At 42.0% G+C, this 18822-nt stretch overlaps 1 protein-coding gene across 1 annotated transcript in view; it reads left to right on the top strand.

The window, feature by feature from the left end:
* Positions 1 to 18822, top strand: part of RBFOX1 (RNA binding protein, fox-1 homolog 1) — a 1970253-nt gene that overhangs the window by 575799 nt on the left and 1375632 nt on the right. Inside the window, exon 2 of the mRNA XM_019540075.1 lies at positions 11249 to 11311. The gene's annotated coding sequence lies outside the window, so the exon portion shown is untranslated. The remainder of the gene's footprint in view (positions 1 to 11248; positions 11312 to 18822) is intronic.

Below are 18822 nucleotides of genomic sequence, written 5' to 3' on the forward strand. Positions count from 1 at the left end.
GTGCACCCTCACTGTGCAACTGTGTGTGTGTGTGTTCAGGTGCACCCTTCCTGGTGCTGGGGCCTCTGCACAACACAGCAGCGTGCCCCAGTGAAGACTCCTCCTCCCCTACAACCTCACCTCAGTCTACCACTGTAAATGATGGCAGGTAATGATAACATAGGTGGCTCAGCATCAATAGCACCAGCAGTATCTAAGGTAGGCAAACTGAACTGTCACAGAGCCTTTTGTTTTATAAAGGAACTGACAGCAAGAAGTAAAGAGGTTGTGTTGGATATATGTTACTTGTGGTATGTGATGGCTTATCTTGTGTTTTTATGTTTATATGTTTATTATGAAAAAAATGGAATAGTTAGAAAAATATATCTTAGCAGGGTTTTGGGTTGAAAAACCCTTTGTCAGATTGAGGAAGCACCTGAAGTTGGTGTGTTTCCTTGTTCTGGATGGAAGGAATAGTAAAGAAGCCAGAGGCTGGTCTGGCATTCATTGCAGACAAGAAAGTCAGTCAGTAAAAATGAAAATGGAGGAGTCAGGGGGCGAGGGGCAGGCTGGGTTTGGGGCGGGGGAAGAGGGGATGTAGCAGCACAAGTACCTGGGGAGTCCATGGGTTTTTGTACCTGCTACCTAGGAGGCTGATGAAACACAGTTCATAGACCCAGCTCTGAAAAGTGGTTTGTACATTCAAACAGGAACACTGATCCCCTGGAACTTCTCCATTTGGTTCTCAAGTTCCCTCATTATGGGGATCACCTGGCTAAGGAGGGCATCACCAGCACTAGGGGTCTTGGTGGCCTTGAGGAAGGGCTTGAGGACCACCAAGATCTGGGAGATGGTACCCCACTCAGCTCTGTTCAGGGGACCACTGATCCTGATCTTCCCAAGCAGGCCAATCTCATGGATGGCCTTCTGTTGCTCTGCCAGCCTTTCAAGCATCAGGTATGTGGAGTTGCACCAAGTCTCCACATCCTGCATGATTTTGTGCTGCAGGATGTTCAGCTCTGTGTGTTTCTCCTGCAGCATTTTGCCCCCCTTGATACTGTTGTGGAAGTAGCCAGTCACCTTCCTGCACCAGCTGGCTTGTAGCAGTAGTGGTGGCAGTGCCATCACCAGCAGCCTTGTCCCCCTTCAAGGTATTCCTGATTATGAGGTGCAGCCTGTTTACCACACAGCGGATGCCAACAAAGTCGGCATTACGGACAGCCTTGACCATATTGGCTGCATTGTTGGTGACCATGAACCTGTGGGTGAGATCAGCCTGCCCAATTAGCCACCCCTGCACCATGCATTTCATGGCCAGCATGATCTCCCTTGCCATGTGGGACTCATCCAGCACCTCAGCTTGGAGAGGAGCCCACCGACAGCCTGACTGATCACACCAGTGCCCTGTGAGGGAGAGGTGGGCATGATCACCACCCTGGCTGCTCCAGATGTCTGAGGTAAAATGCAAGGCTACCAGTGGACCTGCCTTCTGCAGATCCTCCTTCAACTACTCCCTGCATGCCTCATACAGGGAGGCCCCACCATCCTGCTAAAGGTGGTGCGTATGGGCACTTGGTAAGATGGGGCTGCAAGTGCCATAAGCCGCCTGAACCCTGGTCCCTCAACTACGGAGAAGGGCTGGCTATCCAGAGCAAGCATCTCCCTAATGCTCTGGGTGATTTCACTTGCCTTGGAAATGTGCCCTCCTCTGTCTGCAGCTTTCCCCCACCGCTCCAGGGTGGCCTACCTCTGCTTTGGGGTGACGGTGGCTTTGGAGTGAGCAGGGGACTTCCCTTTGGGCGTGCTCACACTGGTGCCAAGATAAGCAGAAAGAAGGGTAAGGGGGTGATACTGCAGTAGCAGTGTCATGGTGGCGAAGTGTTTCACCAGCTTGCCCCAGCAGATCTGCCTTTGGCAGCACTGGTGGATAGCAAACCTGGGATCATCTGCAAGCTCAAAATGTTCCCACACTATGCTGCTTGCTTGCTTCTGGATTGAGGGTGGGGAGCCTGCCCTAGCTCCCTCCTCAGCAGGCTGAGGCACAACAGCAGGAGGAGTTGCCTCAGCTGATTCACTTGCCTGAGTCTCCATAACCTCAACCTCCTCTGAAGTGCTGCTTTCTGGAGAAAGAGACCTGGGTCTAGGGGAACTTTGAGGGTTGTGGAGCACAAACTCTGATTCCCCCTCGGTCCCCAGAATTGCTTGAGCCAGGGTGCTCAGGACCCCTGGTTCCAGCTCCTTCTCTGGCAGTGGGAGGATCACACTGGGAGATGACATTGGGGTGGAGGAGACAGTGATTCTGGTGCTGGTGCCTATTTCTGGAGTTAGAGGAGGTGGTGCAGGTACAGGGATGTCAGGTACAGGTACTGCTCCCACTTTCATGCTTCCATTAACAGCAGAAGCCTCATGGCTGCTTGGGAAAAGAATGTGTCTATGTGTGGGGGGGCAGGGACTTGCAGCTGTAGCTTCCCCCTACCCGCTCTCCCTCCCATGCCAGAAGACCTGGCACTTACCTTTCCAGTACACTTCATATTAATCTTTCCTATGCTGCAAAAGGTATGTGTGTGTCTTGCTCCTTTTGTGTTATGCGTTTTATTCCCTCTGTGTTGTGTGCATGCACTGGACTCTGCTTTGATTATTAATAACTATAAATGACGTCTTCTTCTGTGATGTTCTATTAATGTGAATATGTGACTACTACTGTACTTCTTGTTTTTCTTGTTGTAATGTGTACCTAAATTAATATATCTCCTTCTTCTAAGACCTTGAGCTCTGTGTTAGTCTCAATCTGAATCTCTATCTGACTTCTGTGTTGCCTTCAGTCTGTCTGTATGTAAATTAACTATAATAATATTAATAACTAATAACTATATATAATCTGATTCTGAATCTCTTCTGAAGAGCTGGCACCTTGGACCCAGCTGGCTGTGGCTGACCTCTTGGCCAAATAGGGCCAGGAGGACATGCTTTGACAGTTCAAACAGGCCACCTGCTTTGATGGTTCAGAACATCTTCCAAGCAATAGCTGCCTAGATGGCCGGGCAAGGGACACACATGGAAGCAGTGCTGTACAGAAGCCAGTCCTGCACCACAGTTAACTGGCAGCTAGCCCAGAGGGGCAGATGCCTCTATTGGCTGTGCAGTCCCCATCTGGGTCTGGCAGGTGCACAGCAGGTCACAGCCAGGCAGCAGCCCCCACTGCCAGACTGCTGCAGTGGGTAGAGGGTGCAGGGAACTCTCAAGGCTGCTTCAGCAGTCCAGCTGGCACAAGGGGTAAGTGTCCCCAGGTACCAATTGTCTGGGCCTCAGGAGCTCCTGAGAGCTGTTCGCCCTCAACTACTTACCAGGGTGGCTTTTTATACAGCTGGGGACAGCACAGGTGCTGGCCCCAGGCTCTAGCTCCCCCTGACTGAAGATCCAGGAGGAGCCAGGCAGGGTTATTTTGCCCCAAGTGGCACAATTTGCTCCACACCAAAGTGTATGTCCAAGCACATGAGCTGAGGCAAAAAGCCCTGGCTCAGATTTGCACCACTTCTATTTGAGCTTCTGCAAACGCATGTACTTGCATGTGTGGATGCGCCCATTGGGGCTACTGGTGACTGAAATTACATATATATGTAAATACATACAGAATCATAGAATCAGGGGTTTACTTTTTGATTTATGACCTATGGGATGCTCTTAGTATATGAGGGGTGTGGAAGTTGAAGCGATTATGTTAGTGGTACATCCTGATCAAGGAGTAATATTTAGAGCATTCCAGAATCTGATTTGGCTCTTCAGACTGAAGGATGCTGCAGAACTGGCCATGGGAAGAGTGGGATACCACTGTTGTAAACCTGTACAATATATTAAGAATATTGTACCATATGTTGCTATACAACACCGTATTAAACATTGTTTCTCATATTACTTAAGAGATCACATGACCTTCCAAAGAGGGCTGTTGTTATCTCTCTATTATATAGATAAGAAATAGAAGCATAGAGAATGTTCAGTTTTATATGTTGCCAATCCCCACACAAGATTGAGATGCATAAACTCAAAGATGACAAACACCAGTAAGTGATTTGTCTAGTCATACATACAATCAGCATCAGTGTCCAGGAAAATTTGAGAAATCAAGAAATCCACTCCCATTTTCTAACTAGTTGTGCCTCTCTTCTAAATAGGAGTATGCTGATCAGAAAATTATAGAAAAATCTATTGGGACAAGACTGTTTATATTTCCCTAGTTCTTCCTGGTTATTGCTCTCCCCTTACCACTGGAATGAGTATGGATGCTGACAAATATGTAGCTCCCCACTGTAACTCATGTTATTTCACAAGAAGCACCATGAGTTAGGGTGATCCCCCAAGACAACACACATTCTTTGTTGGGGGAGGGGGGAGGGATCAAGCTCCACTTTGGAGCTGGCTTTGTATCTGCAACCCCTCTCCCTTAGTTCCTCCCTGACCCTCAGCTCTAGTGCTGTTTTTAGGATGGCAAGGGGGGAAAGAAGGCACGGGATCTCCAGCTGGGGCATGGTTGTAGAGCACTTTTAGAGGGCACATTGTGTGACAAAACATCACCTCTGAGTGACTTACTGGTCACATTTGCATTCTACCACATCCTGGTTCAGCAGCGTTTTAGTCCTCTTACCTTTTCCTTTTCTCAGAATGGGAAAATTTCTCCTGTCAGGAGTTTTCCTGAGTCCAGTGTACACTCACCACTGCATTCTTTTTTCAAATCTTTTTAATTTGGAAAGTTGTGCCAAGACCTTCCTTTCTTCCTTCACAAACAATATTTGCTGTGGCGTTATTCACATCTTTTCCATTTATAGACTTTCAACAGGCATCTGGCTGGACTGAACAGTAGGTAAAATAGATAAAATAGGCTCTTAAAAAATTAGTAGTAGATTGACAGTTGTGATGAAATGATGGCATTGAACTCTTGCAACCTATGAGAAATGCAAATGATTACAGCCATGAAAACACGCACCTCTCTTTCACTCCTGCCACATATATGCAGCAAACTGAAATAATATAATGTTCCATTTGTTTTGGTGCATGCCTAGGGCAAACCCAGCATCTGTCTCAGGAAGGCTTATTAGAGGACAGATAATTTTTTTCAGTGTGCTGAGTAGGAGTAAGTGGGCAAGACGGTACGTTCTAATGGTGCCACCTCTGCCATGTTGGGTGAGGATATGTATCACAGCTTGTTAATGCAGATGATTAAAAGGAGTACATATTACATATTACAAGCTTTTTTAGCTCTTTGGCTTTGCAGATGGCAGTTTGTACCACTGTAAATGTATTCAATCAATCTTCACTCACGTTGCTTTTCTTAGAAATGTAGTGTATTTTGGCACTAAATCTTGTTAGTGGCATGTTAGAATTTGTTCTGTTCTTTAATGTCCTGTAATGACCAAGACAACATGTTCAGGGATGACCAAGCTAAGTGAATTTTCATGTTAATATTCTGTACCCAAAACACTTTTATTGTCTTCTCTTGACATTTCAGCATCTGCTTGAAATACTGGATTCTGCATAATGCTGGTGCTTCACTTTTCACTGAAAGCTCTTTGAAAACTATTTAAGGAGCTTTCAGGTTTTGTATCTGAAACTTATGCTTCTGATGTAATGCCATATATATTCAGAGGACATGAATTGCCATTTTTATGGAGCTGTATTATGTTATATACTTTTGTTCCTGGATATGTTTCATGAAAGAATTCTGTCACTTTAATAATGTTTGAATACTCAGTGTTTCGTCTGTGACAATGAACTCTCAAAACAAAAGGTGGAATTCAATAACATCATTTTCCAGTTTGCCATAGTTTTCCCTTATTTTACTGACATAAATATGTCTTTTCTAATAGATACCTGCTACACGGTGCCCACAAATTAGTGAACATTTTAGAAATATGCACCTGTGTGCAACACACAAAAAATATAACTATCATTTTCAGTTATGTAGATTTAGTTTTATCAATAAAATACATTTTGCCAGGAGTACATTATGATGATCAAATCCCAAGCAAGTAAATGGTGAAATTAGATCCTTTTATCAATTTTTCAGAGCTTTCTGGATTGATATTGTGAGCTTGCATCTTGAAATCTTCAGTAAATGATTTCTAGCATCCTATGCTAAGTATGATAAAATGCAGTGAGACTCTCTGTAAGTATCCAGTTATTTACAATACGTTAGAATAAATATGAGATACAATTTCTCACAATCCTATTACATTTCTCATTTTCCTGGCTGGCTTTTTTTTTTTATTTTTTTTTTTTGACCTGATGTTCCAAGGATTTCCTTTTAGTACATATGAACATCTCCTTTTGACAGACAGTGTAAATTAAAAGATATGGCTAGGCAAAGGAAACTGGAATCCAAATATGCCCCCTGGGTTTTCATTTACAGTTAGGAGCTACAGACACAATTACTGCTGACAGAAATTCAGAGGCCAGTGGCAGAGTGCATGTGGCAGTAGACTCATGCCAAGCAGTAATTGGGCAGATTATTTTTAATCAGAGCATATCCTACAGCCCAAACATTAGAAATCTCTTGTAAGGCTGACAGGAAATTAAACTGAGACCAAACAAAAAGCCTCCAAATAGGAGTAATATTGTTAGAAGTCTAATGATGGCAACGCTTACTGCTTTCTGTGTTTGTCTGTTCTTTAAAGGGAAGGACTTTTTAACTTACAGCAACAGATAACGTTGTCTAATTGAATTTTAGAAGTGAATTAAAATGAAAAGCAACAGACTAGATTCACTTATATTTTGGGGAAGGTACAAAGTATCAGGTTTGGGAATCAGGGTTAGAGCTCAGTGTTTGTGTTTATCTGTATTCATTTCTATTTTTTGCTCTGGGCTTTTTATAATGCCTAAGGGAACCACTTATGTGGCCAAAATAATTCAAAGTCTGGGTTTCTCATGGAATTTCAAAGTCCTGGCAACTATTCACAAAGTCCTAAATGGCCTAGAGCTATCATCCTCACTGACCCTGCAAGTACAATTTATGCTTGTTTGGAATGCCTCTGCTGATTGTCTCAGGGGAGGACAGGCCAGGCCATTCTCAGTAGCTTGCCCATACCTCTTGCTTCTACCAGAAATTCACCTAGACCCATGCCTTCCCCACCTTTGAGAAAACTCCGTAAGACTGACATAAACTTTTCCATAAGCACCGAGCAGTATTTCTTCTAGTCTTCTCTCAAAGTCCTCCCTCTTCTGCATCTGAAGAAATTATTGTTATGGGCTGGAAGGAAGTGGCAGTAGGGGGTCATTATACACAGGAACTGATTGGAGAGGTGGCCACTATTTAAGTTGTGTTCAATGCACCCAGATAGTTTAGGGCTGAAAGCAATCAAATGCATGTGATTATAGGGTGCCCATGGAGAGGAACTGCAAAACAGGAGTGCACTGCTGGTAGTTTTCTCTTCATATACCAGGGATGTCAAATATTTGCCTTGCAGAGCCCCCAGTGCTGCCTCTGACTCTGAGCTGACTCACAGCACATGTAGCGCCCAGGACATGTACTGTGTGTGGCACCTGCTCCAGAATCTGTGCTACATATTACCTGTCCCCGCTTGTCCTATCTGTTATGTGGCTAATATGTGAGTTATTTGTGATCACATCAAGTGTTCAACTGAGCAGTAATTAAAGCATAGTTTACAAAGTATCTGTGAAGCATCTAATTCAGCTTTGGTTCATCTGAAGTTTTTAAGTGTAGAAGTGCACTGTGTACTTATGTGCAATAGTTATTCGTTATCTACTAGTGCAACAGCATTGAATCACCTTTTTCACATGGTAGCTTTAAATCTGCATTGCAGAAGTAGTCATTAGCCAAATTTTATTACAGTTATAGTTGTTGACTCAAAAGTATAGTATTTCCATATTTCCCTTGGAAGATGGACTGTGTTTGCAGACTCTTGGGAGACTGGGGAAGAATACTTGCACATACCTCTTTGTTGTGGTAGAGTCTTGCCTAATGTATTGGATAGGGAACAAGAGAAGTGGTCACCATTTCATAGGACACTCAGACTTTCCCATAAGTTCTCTAGAAACCTGTGTGCAGATAGAAAATAGGACTGTGGATTCATACCTATTTTAAAATGCATTTATGCCAGCAAACATCTGAGGAATTGTCTACTACTTGTCTTTGTTGACAGATCATATATAAATATGTTTACCTCTAGTCTGTATAATGTAACTATTTTAACAGTTTTCACTGAAAGAAAATAAAAGAAAGGAAGACATTATAAAGCTTTATAAGCCCATTATAAGCAAATGGACTAGCAGTTACTGATTAAATGATATCCCCAAGTTGATCACTTAAAGAGTAACTGTTTTGACGGTTCCCTGTGCATTTGTTCTGACTTAATATAGCAGTATGTTGTAATGTACAATAGTATATTCTTTATTTTTGCTCAAGGCATATAGTATTTATTTGTGTGTAAGTTATCAGGGTTTCTTTAGTCACTTTAGAGGATAAAATTGAAGTATTATCATTTTGTGGATGTAATGTTTGTTGTTCTTTTGTCTTTCTCACGTGAATTAAAGGTAAATTACAGTTCACATAAATATGTATAAGATACTACTCTAGCAAAGGGAAATCCATGTAATACTGGAAGATAATCATTTTGGCCTAAGACTGCCAGTGACAGATACAAGAACTGTTGGCTTGGATTTTGGAAAAGTACACTGATTTCGTGGTTGCAATTTTGAGACGTGAATAAAACGTCTTAACTATCAGTTGTATTTTTATTGCGTCAGGATGGGCACCAGTTACAAGGCAACTTGCGCTCTCAGCAGAACCACTGGCCTGAGAGCAGCACTATCTGCATGCACTGAACTGAATGGGTATAGAGCTGCGGGGGCCCCAAAAGAAGGGCCCCACCTTGTATAGTCAGCCCAGTTGACTCTGTAGCCAATCAGCTCAGTGCTTGCAGCTGGTACTGCTCTGGAACCCGGTGGCCTTGCTGAAAAGGGCAGATTGCTTTCTAACAGCACCCAAACATGGAAGCCATCAAAAACAGTAAGCCTTGGGGAAAATGTAGCTAGGCTCCTTGAAAAACATTATACCTTTTGGATTATTAGGAGCTCTGGTCATTTATCCTGCCCTGCGCTCATAGCTCCAGAAGTTTTTTCTTTTTGCTGTCTGTCAGATTCTGAGATCTTCTTGAACTTGTCTTACAGTGTATGTAGTAAATACAGTACTGATGGGCTAATGACTACACTTATTTTTTTTTGTTTAATATTGTATGTGTTTTCATCTTCCATTAGTTTGGGGTAGCTGTGACTGAACTTTCATCTACAGAATTTTGGTCTAGTTAAGAATTAAGCAAATTTGTAATGAGAAAGAAAAGCATCTTTTGGGATAGACATGCAATACATTTAACACATGGGATTTTGAAAGGCTGGGGCACAAATATCTATAACTAAGCAAACCGTTATTTGATATCTAGATATGAAATGGCCTTAGCCCCCAAGTATCAGTCTATATACAGTATATTCCTTGTATTTCTAAACGTGTTGTTTTCAGGAAACTCGTACTACAGCTTGCATATGGAAATCCAAAACAGAAATGAGCCACCCTTTTGTTTTGAGCTGTGATTATTACCACTACTAGAATTTAATGACTAATTCAGTAAAATATTTTAACATGCCTATCAACAAAAAAGGTGGCACAGCATAGAATGTCTCTGTTTTAATGCACAGCTATGTACATGTATGTTATGTTCCAGATATTGCTTATAACCAAACCTTTTATCTTTGTTTGCATGTAGTAATTTTCCTTTCACAATAGTTCTTCAAGTTGACCACTGAAAAGTGTGGGGGTGGGGGGAAGGGGGGAGGATTTAAAATGTTTACATAAAACTCACATCTGTAGGTTAAAAATTATAACAATGGTTTGAACTGTCAAAATGCTTGAGTTACAGCTCTGCAATTACCATTCGGGAATTATACAGTGACTAAGTAGGTCATGAAGCTAACCTACATTGTAGGCTTGTAGTAAATGCAAGGACACCTGCTGGTTTTTCTTCTACTTTCCATAATGCAAATCCATTACATAACCACACAAAAACAGTTGTCAGTATAAATGTTTAGTCCACAATCATACTTTTCATTTGTGTTCTGTAATGCACCTGAATAAGTGAATTAACTTAGATTGGGAATGGGTTAACGTGTTCTGAGTGCAGCCCCAGGGCTGGGAAAGCCCAGCTGCTTGAGCCAGCCTCAGGGCTGTGCTCTCCCTATTTCCAGACCCTGACCGGGATATGTTTAGCCCCTGGACAACCCCCTGCTGAGACCCATCGTCCCCCGCTTTTGCAGGTGCAGCAGCACTTGTGATCTATCAACCTCATGAAGACTAACTCGCCTCACTAATTTTGCCTACTCCTCTCCCCATTCCGTATTATTTATGCAGGGTTCCACACAGCTTCTGGCACTGGCAACCAGCTGTACACATGGCTTCCAGACTATGATCATGTGGTTTAAAGTAAACAGCTTGATTGTAGACCAAGTGTGGCAAATGTTTGTACATACCCTTATTACAAGGTGAAGCTATCAGGTAACAAAGGGTATCTCTACATTGCAAGTAGCACATAAAAATAAACTCTGGCATAGTTTGCACCAGATTTTATTGCTCATTGGCACAGTGTTTACACGTGCACCTGAGACCACAGCATGCTGAGCCAGGTTGAAGTCGCCCCAGTTGGCAGAGGGCCTGGAGGGTCAGCATGCCAGCCTGGGGTTGCTCTGCCCCAGCTCAACATGCTGTATAGGGGCTGGCTAGGGCACAAGAGTGCTACAGTGTGGAGCTAGCCAGCAGGCAGCCCTGCACTGTAGCACTCTCACGCGCCAGCCAGCCCCGGTCAGTCTATATGTACATTTTGGCACATGTTAATACTCTGCTGTAGGATTGTACTTGTCCCGGACAGTGCTATCCTACAGTGGAGTTAGTTAATTTACTGCACCCTAATATGGATGCACGTGTAGATGGTGACACTTGACTGTGGAGCTAATTTGTCAGCTACATAGTAAAGCGCACATGTGTTGATGCACCCACTGAAACCAAAAAAAGGTAACGTGCCTATTTGCATATTATATAATAATCCCTCTCTCCCAGCTTTCTTGCTCTTTTTATCTTTAGATCAAAGAAAGCCATGTAATAATGTTTAGGAAACTGAGCCGATCTCCCAGTGTGGGAAAAAAGGTGTTAAAATGTAAGCAAAGTCTCAAGTGAATCTCTCCATTTAAAAAAATGTTTGTTTTTTTTCCTTAGGAAACCACACAGAAGACCCATGCAAGTGGTGCCTACAGTTTTCATGAGAGGAGCCTTCTTTCTGTAAGTGCAAATGTGTGTTTTCCCTGTATTTGTATTTCTCAGTTAGATTTGGACTAAAAACTCAGATGTGTAGTCATAAGGAATCAGAGTAGATGATGTACTTAATACCTGATTCTTGTTAATAGTGTATCTTAAGACACAGAACATAAGTACAAGGAATAGATGACATTCAGTCTTTAATAAACAGCCAAAACATGTGCAAGTGTCATGCGTTAATGAATTATCTTTTCTATTTCTGGCCACAGGTTCAACCTAAATTTATTCTTCCTGGGTTTTTTTCATTTTGCATGCTTGGGTAATGTCACAGTACTGTATTTCTTCTACCTCTGGCAAAAAAAAAAAAAATCTTCTACCCCTGGCTGAGGCTACAAAGCATAAAAACATGCCTTTGCATACATTTTTCCCCTAAGCAATTTAGGAATAATTCATTTTGCTTTCATTGTTAAAATGAGTATATATTGATAAGGAATACGGTAAATTAAATTGATGACTTTTAGATATGTATAAAGGTTTTCTGGTGTTGATTAAATGTTTTATTTGTTGAATTATTAAAATTAGCTGAACTTATTAAAATTAGCTGAACTTATTAAAAATTAGCTGAAATAATTAGACACTGACCTGGAAGTTCTCTCTTGGACACAATTGGTTATTTTCACGTTTTGAATTCATTTTTTTTCTTCCTGAAATATTTCATCTTAGCTTTAACATAGAAAATAATTGTGCTCAGTGAACCATATCTGTTGAAGATTGTTTATTAGGAAGGAATTTATTGTATTTTAAATAATAAACGCTTATACAAGTGACAGGAAAACTAATTTAAGGAACTAATTCAGGGCAGATTGTGTTGTTTTGGTTTTTTTTTTACAATTATTTCACTACCTAATCCTCTACTGGAAAACACAGTGTAACTGCCTGGCATTTTTGTATTGGGTAACTCATGTCAATTGTTATGTTCAGCAGGAGTGTCTTCATACTGGAGGCCACAAGCCATTCTGTACTGAGGTGAATGAATGGAAATGGATTTCTACTTTCACTTGGGTCATGTAGTAAATAAAGGAAAAGTTGCACATATGGAGAGCAGAATGAATTCTTTTTTAGCTTTCAGAAAGATCAGTATTAGTATCTGAGTGCACCCCAATTCTCCTACATTTTGTATCATTTAAGGGGTTAGGCATGTAGACCTTGTTAGAAGTAAAAGGAGTTTCATGCCTAATTCCCTTATACACAATGTGGAAAATTTCATTCTTAATGTCTTTGAAGTAAGATTTCAATATTTCAGAAAAAACTGCATGACTTAGTGGATAAAAAAATGACCATTCATCTTGAAGATAGGTTTGTATCAATTCTGTAGTGCTAAATGTGCATGTTGCTTTTAGCTTTCAGCTTTTCTTCTGTCATGATCAGTATTTTCTATTACAGTACAGCCTCACAGCTCTTAGCAGGATTTGACACATTTGACAGCTTCTGCTAGAAAATTCTGGTAAAAATCTAAGGAAGAGGCTGAAGTTTCTAACCTTTGGGAGATAATGGTCCCCAAGATAATTAGTAGTATGTTGTGAGGAAGCTGACATTAATTTGTCTATGAATATAATACTTTAGTATCTACAGATGCATTCTCAGGAAAAAAATATTAATCCTTTTTCAGCAAACTAACACAGAGATTACAGCAGATGACAATAGAAAGAAAAAAATGTTCATTTGGAATTTTGGGAAGGTTTAATTATGCCAAATCTCTGTGTGCCTAATTGGTGTTATTATTTTCCCTGGTGATCATAACCTAACTGGCACAATGAATATCAATCAACTGCTAGGGCTAAGGGGTCATATTTTTACCAAGCTGAGATTGAAGTCCAGCATGTTGCCTGGTAACAGAGTATGTAGATGAGTTGGCTCTTAAGTATACCATATGGCTGGGCGTTGTGCCCTATTCACCCATGACATGATATACACATGTAGTACATTACCGATTATAAAATGGTTTATCCCATTCCTTATTTAGAATCAGATCTTGATACAAAAGTACAAGTCAAAAGCAAAGTTGTTCACATATCTGAAATAACTTGTTATAACATGCATTTGTGCTCTAAAGGTTAAAAGAATGGGGATTATGACACTAGTGTGGCTTGTTTTTCACACTTTTTACAGAAGCTCTTTCCATTAAACTTTTAAGTTACAGATTTGTTGTAGTCTTTTTGTCTACTTTATTTTGACAAGTAAATACAAATTATACAATTCAAGTATCATGAAATATCTGTTTTAAAGTCCTAAATCTACCAAACTGATTAATCTAAATGAAAACCTGGAAATTTTTACTTTTTAGGATTTTTTATCACTGTCACTGTTACCGTAGTGCTCCCAAATAGTTGGCCTATTGTTCTTAGTAGTAAGTAGGACAATAAGGGACATTTGAAAAAGCTGACAAATTAAAATAATGATGAGAGACTAAGTATTACCATCGCCATTTTATAGATAGGAAACTGAACCTTATATCCTAGGGACCCATAAACCAGTTTAAACCTGCAACAGAACAGAAGTTTAGTACACATAAACTCGTTTCAAAATAGCCATCCTGGTTTAAGATAAACCTGGATGAATATAGTATCTGACTTAATTGATTAAGGTTTACAGAACTTCAACCTCAGATCCCCACCCAGCTAAAGTTATGTGACAGTCCCTCAGCATCCCAGGATGCTTTGCAGCCCTGGGATGTTCTGTCTGCTCCAGCAGAGCAGGACTGGCTTAGCTGTCACAGGGCTGAGGCAGTAAAGCCTCTGCTCCCTAGCCTGCTTCCTGCATGGGCCTGTCAGCCCATCAGGAGGGGGCAGGAGAACCAGCCCCCAGCCTCCATAGGCCAGGTCTGCACAACCCAGGTAGGAAAGCCCCCCAGCAGTGGGTGTTTTTCATCCCCCCACAGCCTGGGGGAGCTGGGCTGGAATCACCCTAGCCCCACCCCATAATAGGCTTGCAGCCTCTCTGAGAGGCAGGGGGGGAGGGGGAAGAACATACCCTTGGCCCAGCATCAGCCCCCTCTGCCAGCAAGGGTTTGCATGGGAGACCCCATGGGGGGTTTGCCCAGCCCACAGCCCAGAGAGCATGGTTAAGAAATCCCCAGTAGTTCTCAGCCCCCAGCCTTTCTGAGAGTCAGGCCAGGGGAGACTATACCCTGGCCTTGCACCATCCTCCGCAGCAGGGGTCTGCATGAGTGCTCCCATGAAGGGGTTTCCCCTCAGCCCAGTAAGCTGGTTTAGGAAAACAAGCCTGACTCCTCCCCAGCTGGAAGCCTCCCTGAGAGCCTGGAGGGCAAAGAATCTCTGGCTTAGTGCCACCCCCACCAGTTGAGGTTTGACTGGGGAGCCCTCACAGGGAGGCTTCTCCCTGCCTCCTGCAGCCCAGCAAGCTAGGCTGGGAAAGCCTCAGTCTTGCCCCCTTGTTGGCCTGGCCTGCTGGGCTATGAGGAGTGGAAATGCTCCCCTGCAGGGATTCCCCATTAAGACCCTTACTGAGGGGGCCAGTGCTGAGCTGGGGGTGCATTCCCCCATGCAGGGGCTGATGCCTAGCTGGGATGTGCTTCCCTCCACACACCTTGGCATCCCATAGAGATTCTGGTGGTGTGAGGAAGAGGCTCCAGCCCACTTGCTGGGCTGCAGGTGGGGAAAAGTCCCCTGCCAGGGCTCCCCCCGACGATCTCAGTAGGGCTTCCCCTCCCCTGCAGTGTTCAGACCTCTGTAAGGGAGTCAGGGGTGTGTTCTCATCCCCTCACCCCATCCCCACTCCAAACCTCTTGGAGAAGTGGGTGGTGGGCAGGGGGTAGGGCTGGGAGAGATTGGCTGCTGGCTTTCCCCCTCCCTGTGGCTGACATGATGGGGTGGGGCAGGAGTGTCCAGCAGCCAATCAGATGTCCATTGCCACCACTTGGGTTTGGCAACCTTCAGCATTGTCTAGCATTGAGGAGGCACACAGGGGCACCCCTAGGCTCGAGACCTGGGCCTGTGCAGGTTTCTGCTTGCTTTGGCCATTGAAACACTGAATATCAGTTCAGTTTGTTATCAGTTCAATCTTCACGGCTTAGAAAAACCTACAAAGATTTAATTGATTCTTCCTTGGGCTTTTTGAACCTCTGTTCTTAGCCAAAGAGATTAAAGTGATCTGGTTGCAGCAGTTCAGGGTGTCTTGCTATGGCTCCAGAGATATGACCTCGAGGCTCACTTTGAATTTTTACCAAAGACCACCCCCACTTAACCCAGCTGTAAAAAAAAAAAAAAATGCCCACTGGTAATCCAGCTGGTGAACTGAAGAAATCGAAGAGGTGCTCAACCTCTGTGTCCTGTTGGTCAGATCTGACCCACAGAGCTATGTTATGCAGACTTTGAGGTACTAGATGGTTCCAGAATTGTGCCTTGGAACTGAGACAATGCAGTTATGAAAGAAGGGCTAGATGATTGTTATACAGCAATAGGAAATGGGATTTGGCCAGTGGTGGCCTCTAGGCAACTGAGATCATGAGCAAACGTGCATTTTAAAGAGGGTTGAAGTGGTTCTACCCATTATGATCTTTATGTAATGTCTGTATCATCCTGTAATGTTACAAGTTAGGGAAATTGTCTGAAACCTGAATGAGGTATGACTATTACAAGATCATGCAGACAAAACAGTTGTATATCAGTATCCTTTTATACCCATGACATTCTTACATTTGTGTAAGTAAAGTAACTGGTGTTCCAGCTCACAAGGGTTGGATTATGAACAATAGTGTAGGGGTTGTAGCGTAGCTGCAGTAGCTGACCCCAGTTTTGATATCTCAGTTGTTGCCCTCAACCCAACTCCTCCACTGTCCACTGTTCATTAACTTAAACCAATTTGTCTTATGTGAGTGATGTGAATTTTACCCCCAAATAGTTCAACAAATCTTGAATGGAACAAGTATCAGTTGCCATAAATACCACAGAAATTGCAGGAGCCTCTTAGTTATTTTTCTAGGTGTTTATAAGTATGGAAATATGACAGTAAACTTATATTTCCTTTCTATATAACATGATTAACATTCTTCTAGAGAGATAAAATTTAGGGGTGTGTGAACCAGTTGCTGATTCAAATTGGAGAAGATTAGTCCCGATTTGGAGGACAAATCACCAAATTGAATCAGGAGATAAAAAAAAATCCTCTGAATTGATTCAGAAAAGATTTGATGATTCAGAAGGCGGTCTTGCAGGGAAACAGAAACTAAGAAGGGGGCAAGACTGATATCTGTAGCTGGCCAGTGACTGTGACCTTTCCCTGAGTCCCCTTCGAATCACAGGACTCTGGGGGAGAGACATGGAAACAGCACATAAGCCTTTGTCTTCAGCATTTCTGTCCCTTTTGTGAACTGTTTTTGCCTGAGAACTAGGAACTCCCCCTGTTACAGGCTACCATCCCTGGTGTTGTCATCCTGCTGTGCCTTAAAACACGCACAAAGTCACACGTCACAAGTTTTGCTTTGAACAGTTTGAGGTGCAGTTTCCCAGAAATCCCTATACCTATCTCCTTGAAATTTGGCAGGCCTCATGCCTGCAGAAGGGGCTACCATCCCTGCTTTTTTTTGTCCAAATCTGCCAAATAATGGCAAAGTTATATGTATTTCAGTGATTCCCCATTATAGTCTATGGTTGAATCTTTAAATCTGTCTGAATCAGTGTTGAATCTTCTGAACCCAAATTAGCTGAAATGATTTGGGACAGCAATCCAAATCTCTGAATCAAATCACTGTTCTCTGAATCAGCCCAATCCAAATTGAATACTTCCCTACTCACACAGGCCTAATTAAAATCTATACATTTGTTACCATTATCATGGTTTCTTTATTTCAAGATTGTATTGTATCATGTATTTTTGATAAAACATGCTATAGTTAAATGGTTTAACTGGTGTATTATCATATGTATAGGCCTTTGTGGGGTAGAGATTCTTAAAGTATAATAGTTACGAGATTGATGATCAATCCTTCCATATTGAAATGCATATTATAAAATAAAATGTAAAGTAAGTAGAAAATATGTACATTTAATTTGGGTAATGTAAGGTCTACACATACAGATAGTTAAGCCTTCGTGGAAATTAGGACATATTCATGCTGTTATCTGATGTGTTGAAAGTGGAAAGGTGCTCTCTCAGTGCAGTACATGAGGTGTTTATTTTCACCCCATTCTCCCAAATCTCTGTAAGACCTATAAAGTTTATATTGTGGATGAACTCCCATGACTTCCTTGTTTCCACTCTTTACGGTGACCAAGCCCTCATGGAGCATGGATTACACATGCAGCTGTCCTGTCTGTCCGTCCAAATCTTGCCTTCAACTTTTCTGCACCAAACCTATGTTGTGTCATTTCTTCCTTTTCCTATATATAAGGGGTGTATATCAGGATCTGGGAGAACATCTTTTCACCAGAGCACCCCAAGGAAAAACAAGGACCAGCAGTCATAAACTCCTCCAAGACTATTTTAGGCTGGACATAAGGAAAAAGTTCTTTACTGTCTGAGTCCCCAGGACCTGGAATAGACTCCCTCTAGAAGTGGTGCAGGCACCTACTCTGGACTCATTGAAGAAGTGTTTGGATGCTTATCTTGCTGGGATCCTTTGACTCAGCTGACTTTCTGCCCCGAGGCAGGTGGCTGGACTTGATGATCTCTGAGGCCCTAATGTCTATGAAATCTACCCTGCCAAAGGCCCTCTAAACCTATGCAAGGAGCATAACATTCCTCTTATAATATAATTTTCCTATATAAACAGACAAGAAACTATTATTGCTTATTATCTTAATTATTAAGATATTTATGTATGTATAGCATATGTAACACAACTAAATGTTTCATATTCAACTAATATCTAGGCCACTTTTTCCTGTTGCAAAGAGTTTACAAAAGAATTCATAAAGGACTTGGGTTGGGAAAGATCTTGGGACTTGCACTGAAGAATCGTAAGAACTTTGATAGGAAGGAATGATGGCAATTTTTCTAGCAGAAAACCAACCTAATAATCTCATTTCAGGAACTTTGATTAGAGCCATCTGCCTTTGGCATCAGTTACACAAGCTACAAACAAAAAATGTAGATGTTTATTATTATTTATTCATCTCTACAGTTATGTATTTTCAGATCCTCCTGATGATATCAAGATACCAAATTGTATTTTGTTAAACTTGTAGCTGCATTAACTTCTAACCAATATCCTTGAATTATGTATAAAATAAGTCTTAAGCTTGCCAGTTAAATAACATAAATGAAACAGTAAGTTTCTGCATCATTACCTCATCTTAGCTGTAATGTAGAAATGCTTAGAAATTGTAGCATCTGCTTCATTGTCATATTATTCATTGTTGTTCTGAGACATCTTCAAGTACCTATAGCAGTTGTTGCAGGGGAATGCATTAGCATCCAAATTCAGGAAAGCACTTCAGTTCATGCCATATTCTAAGTCTTAGAATAATCTCATCAATGGTAAAGGGGTTTCTTAACTAGGAAAAGGTAGTTACATT

The sequence above is a fragment of the Crocodylus porosus genome, unplaced genomic scaffold (genome assembly GCF_001723895.1).
Source record: "Crocodylus porosus isolate Cpor-Errol unplaced genomic scaffold, CroPor_comp1, whole genome shotgun sequence".
In the NCBI taxonomy this organism is placed as follows: Eukaryota; Metazoa; Chordata; order Crocodylia; family Crocodylidae; genus Crocodylus; species Crocodylus porosus.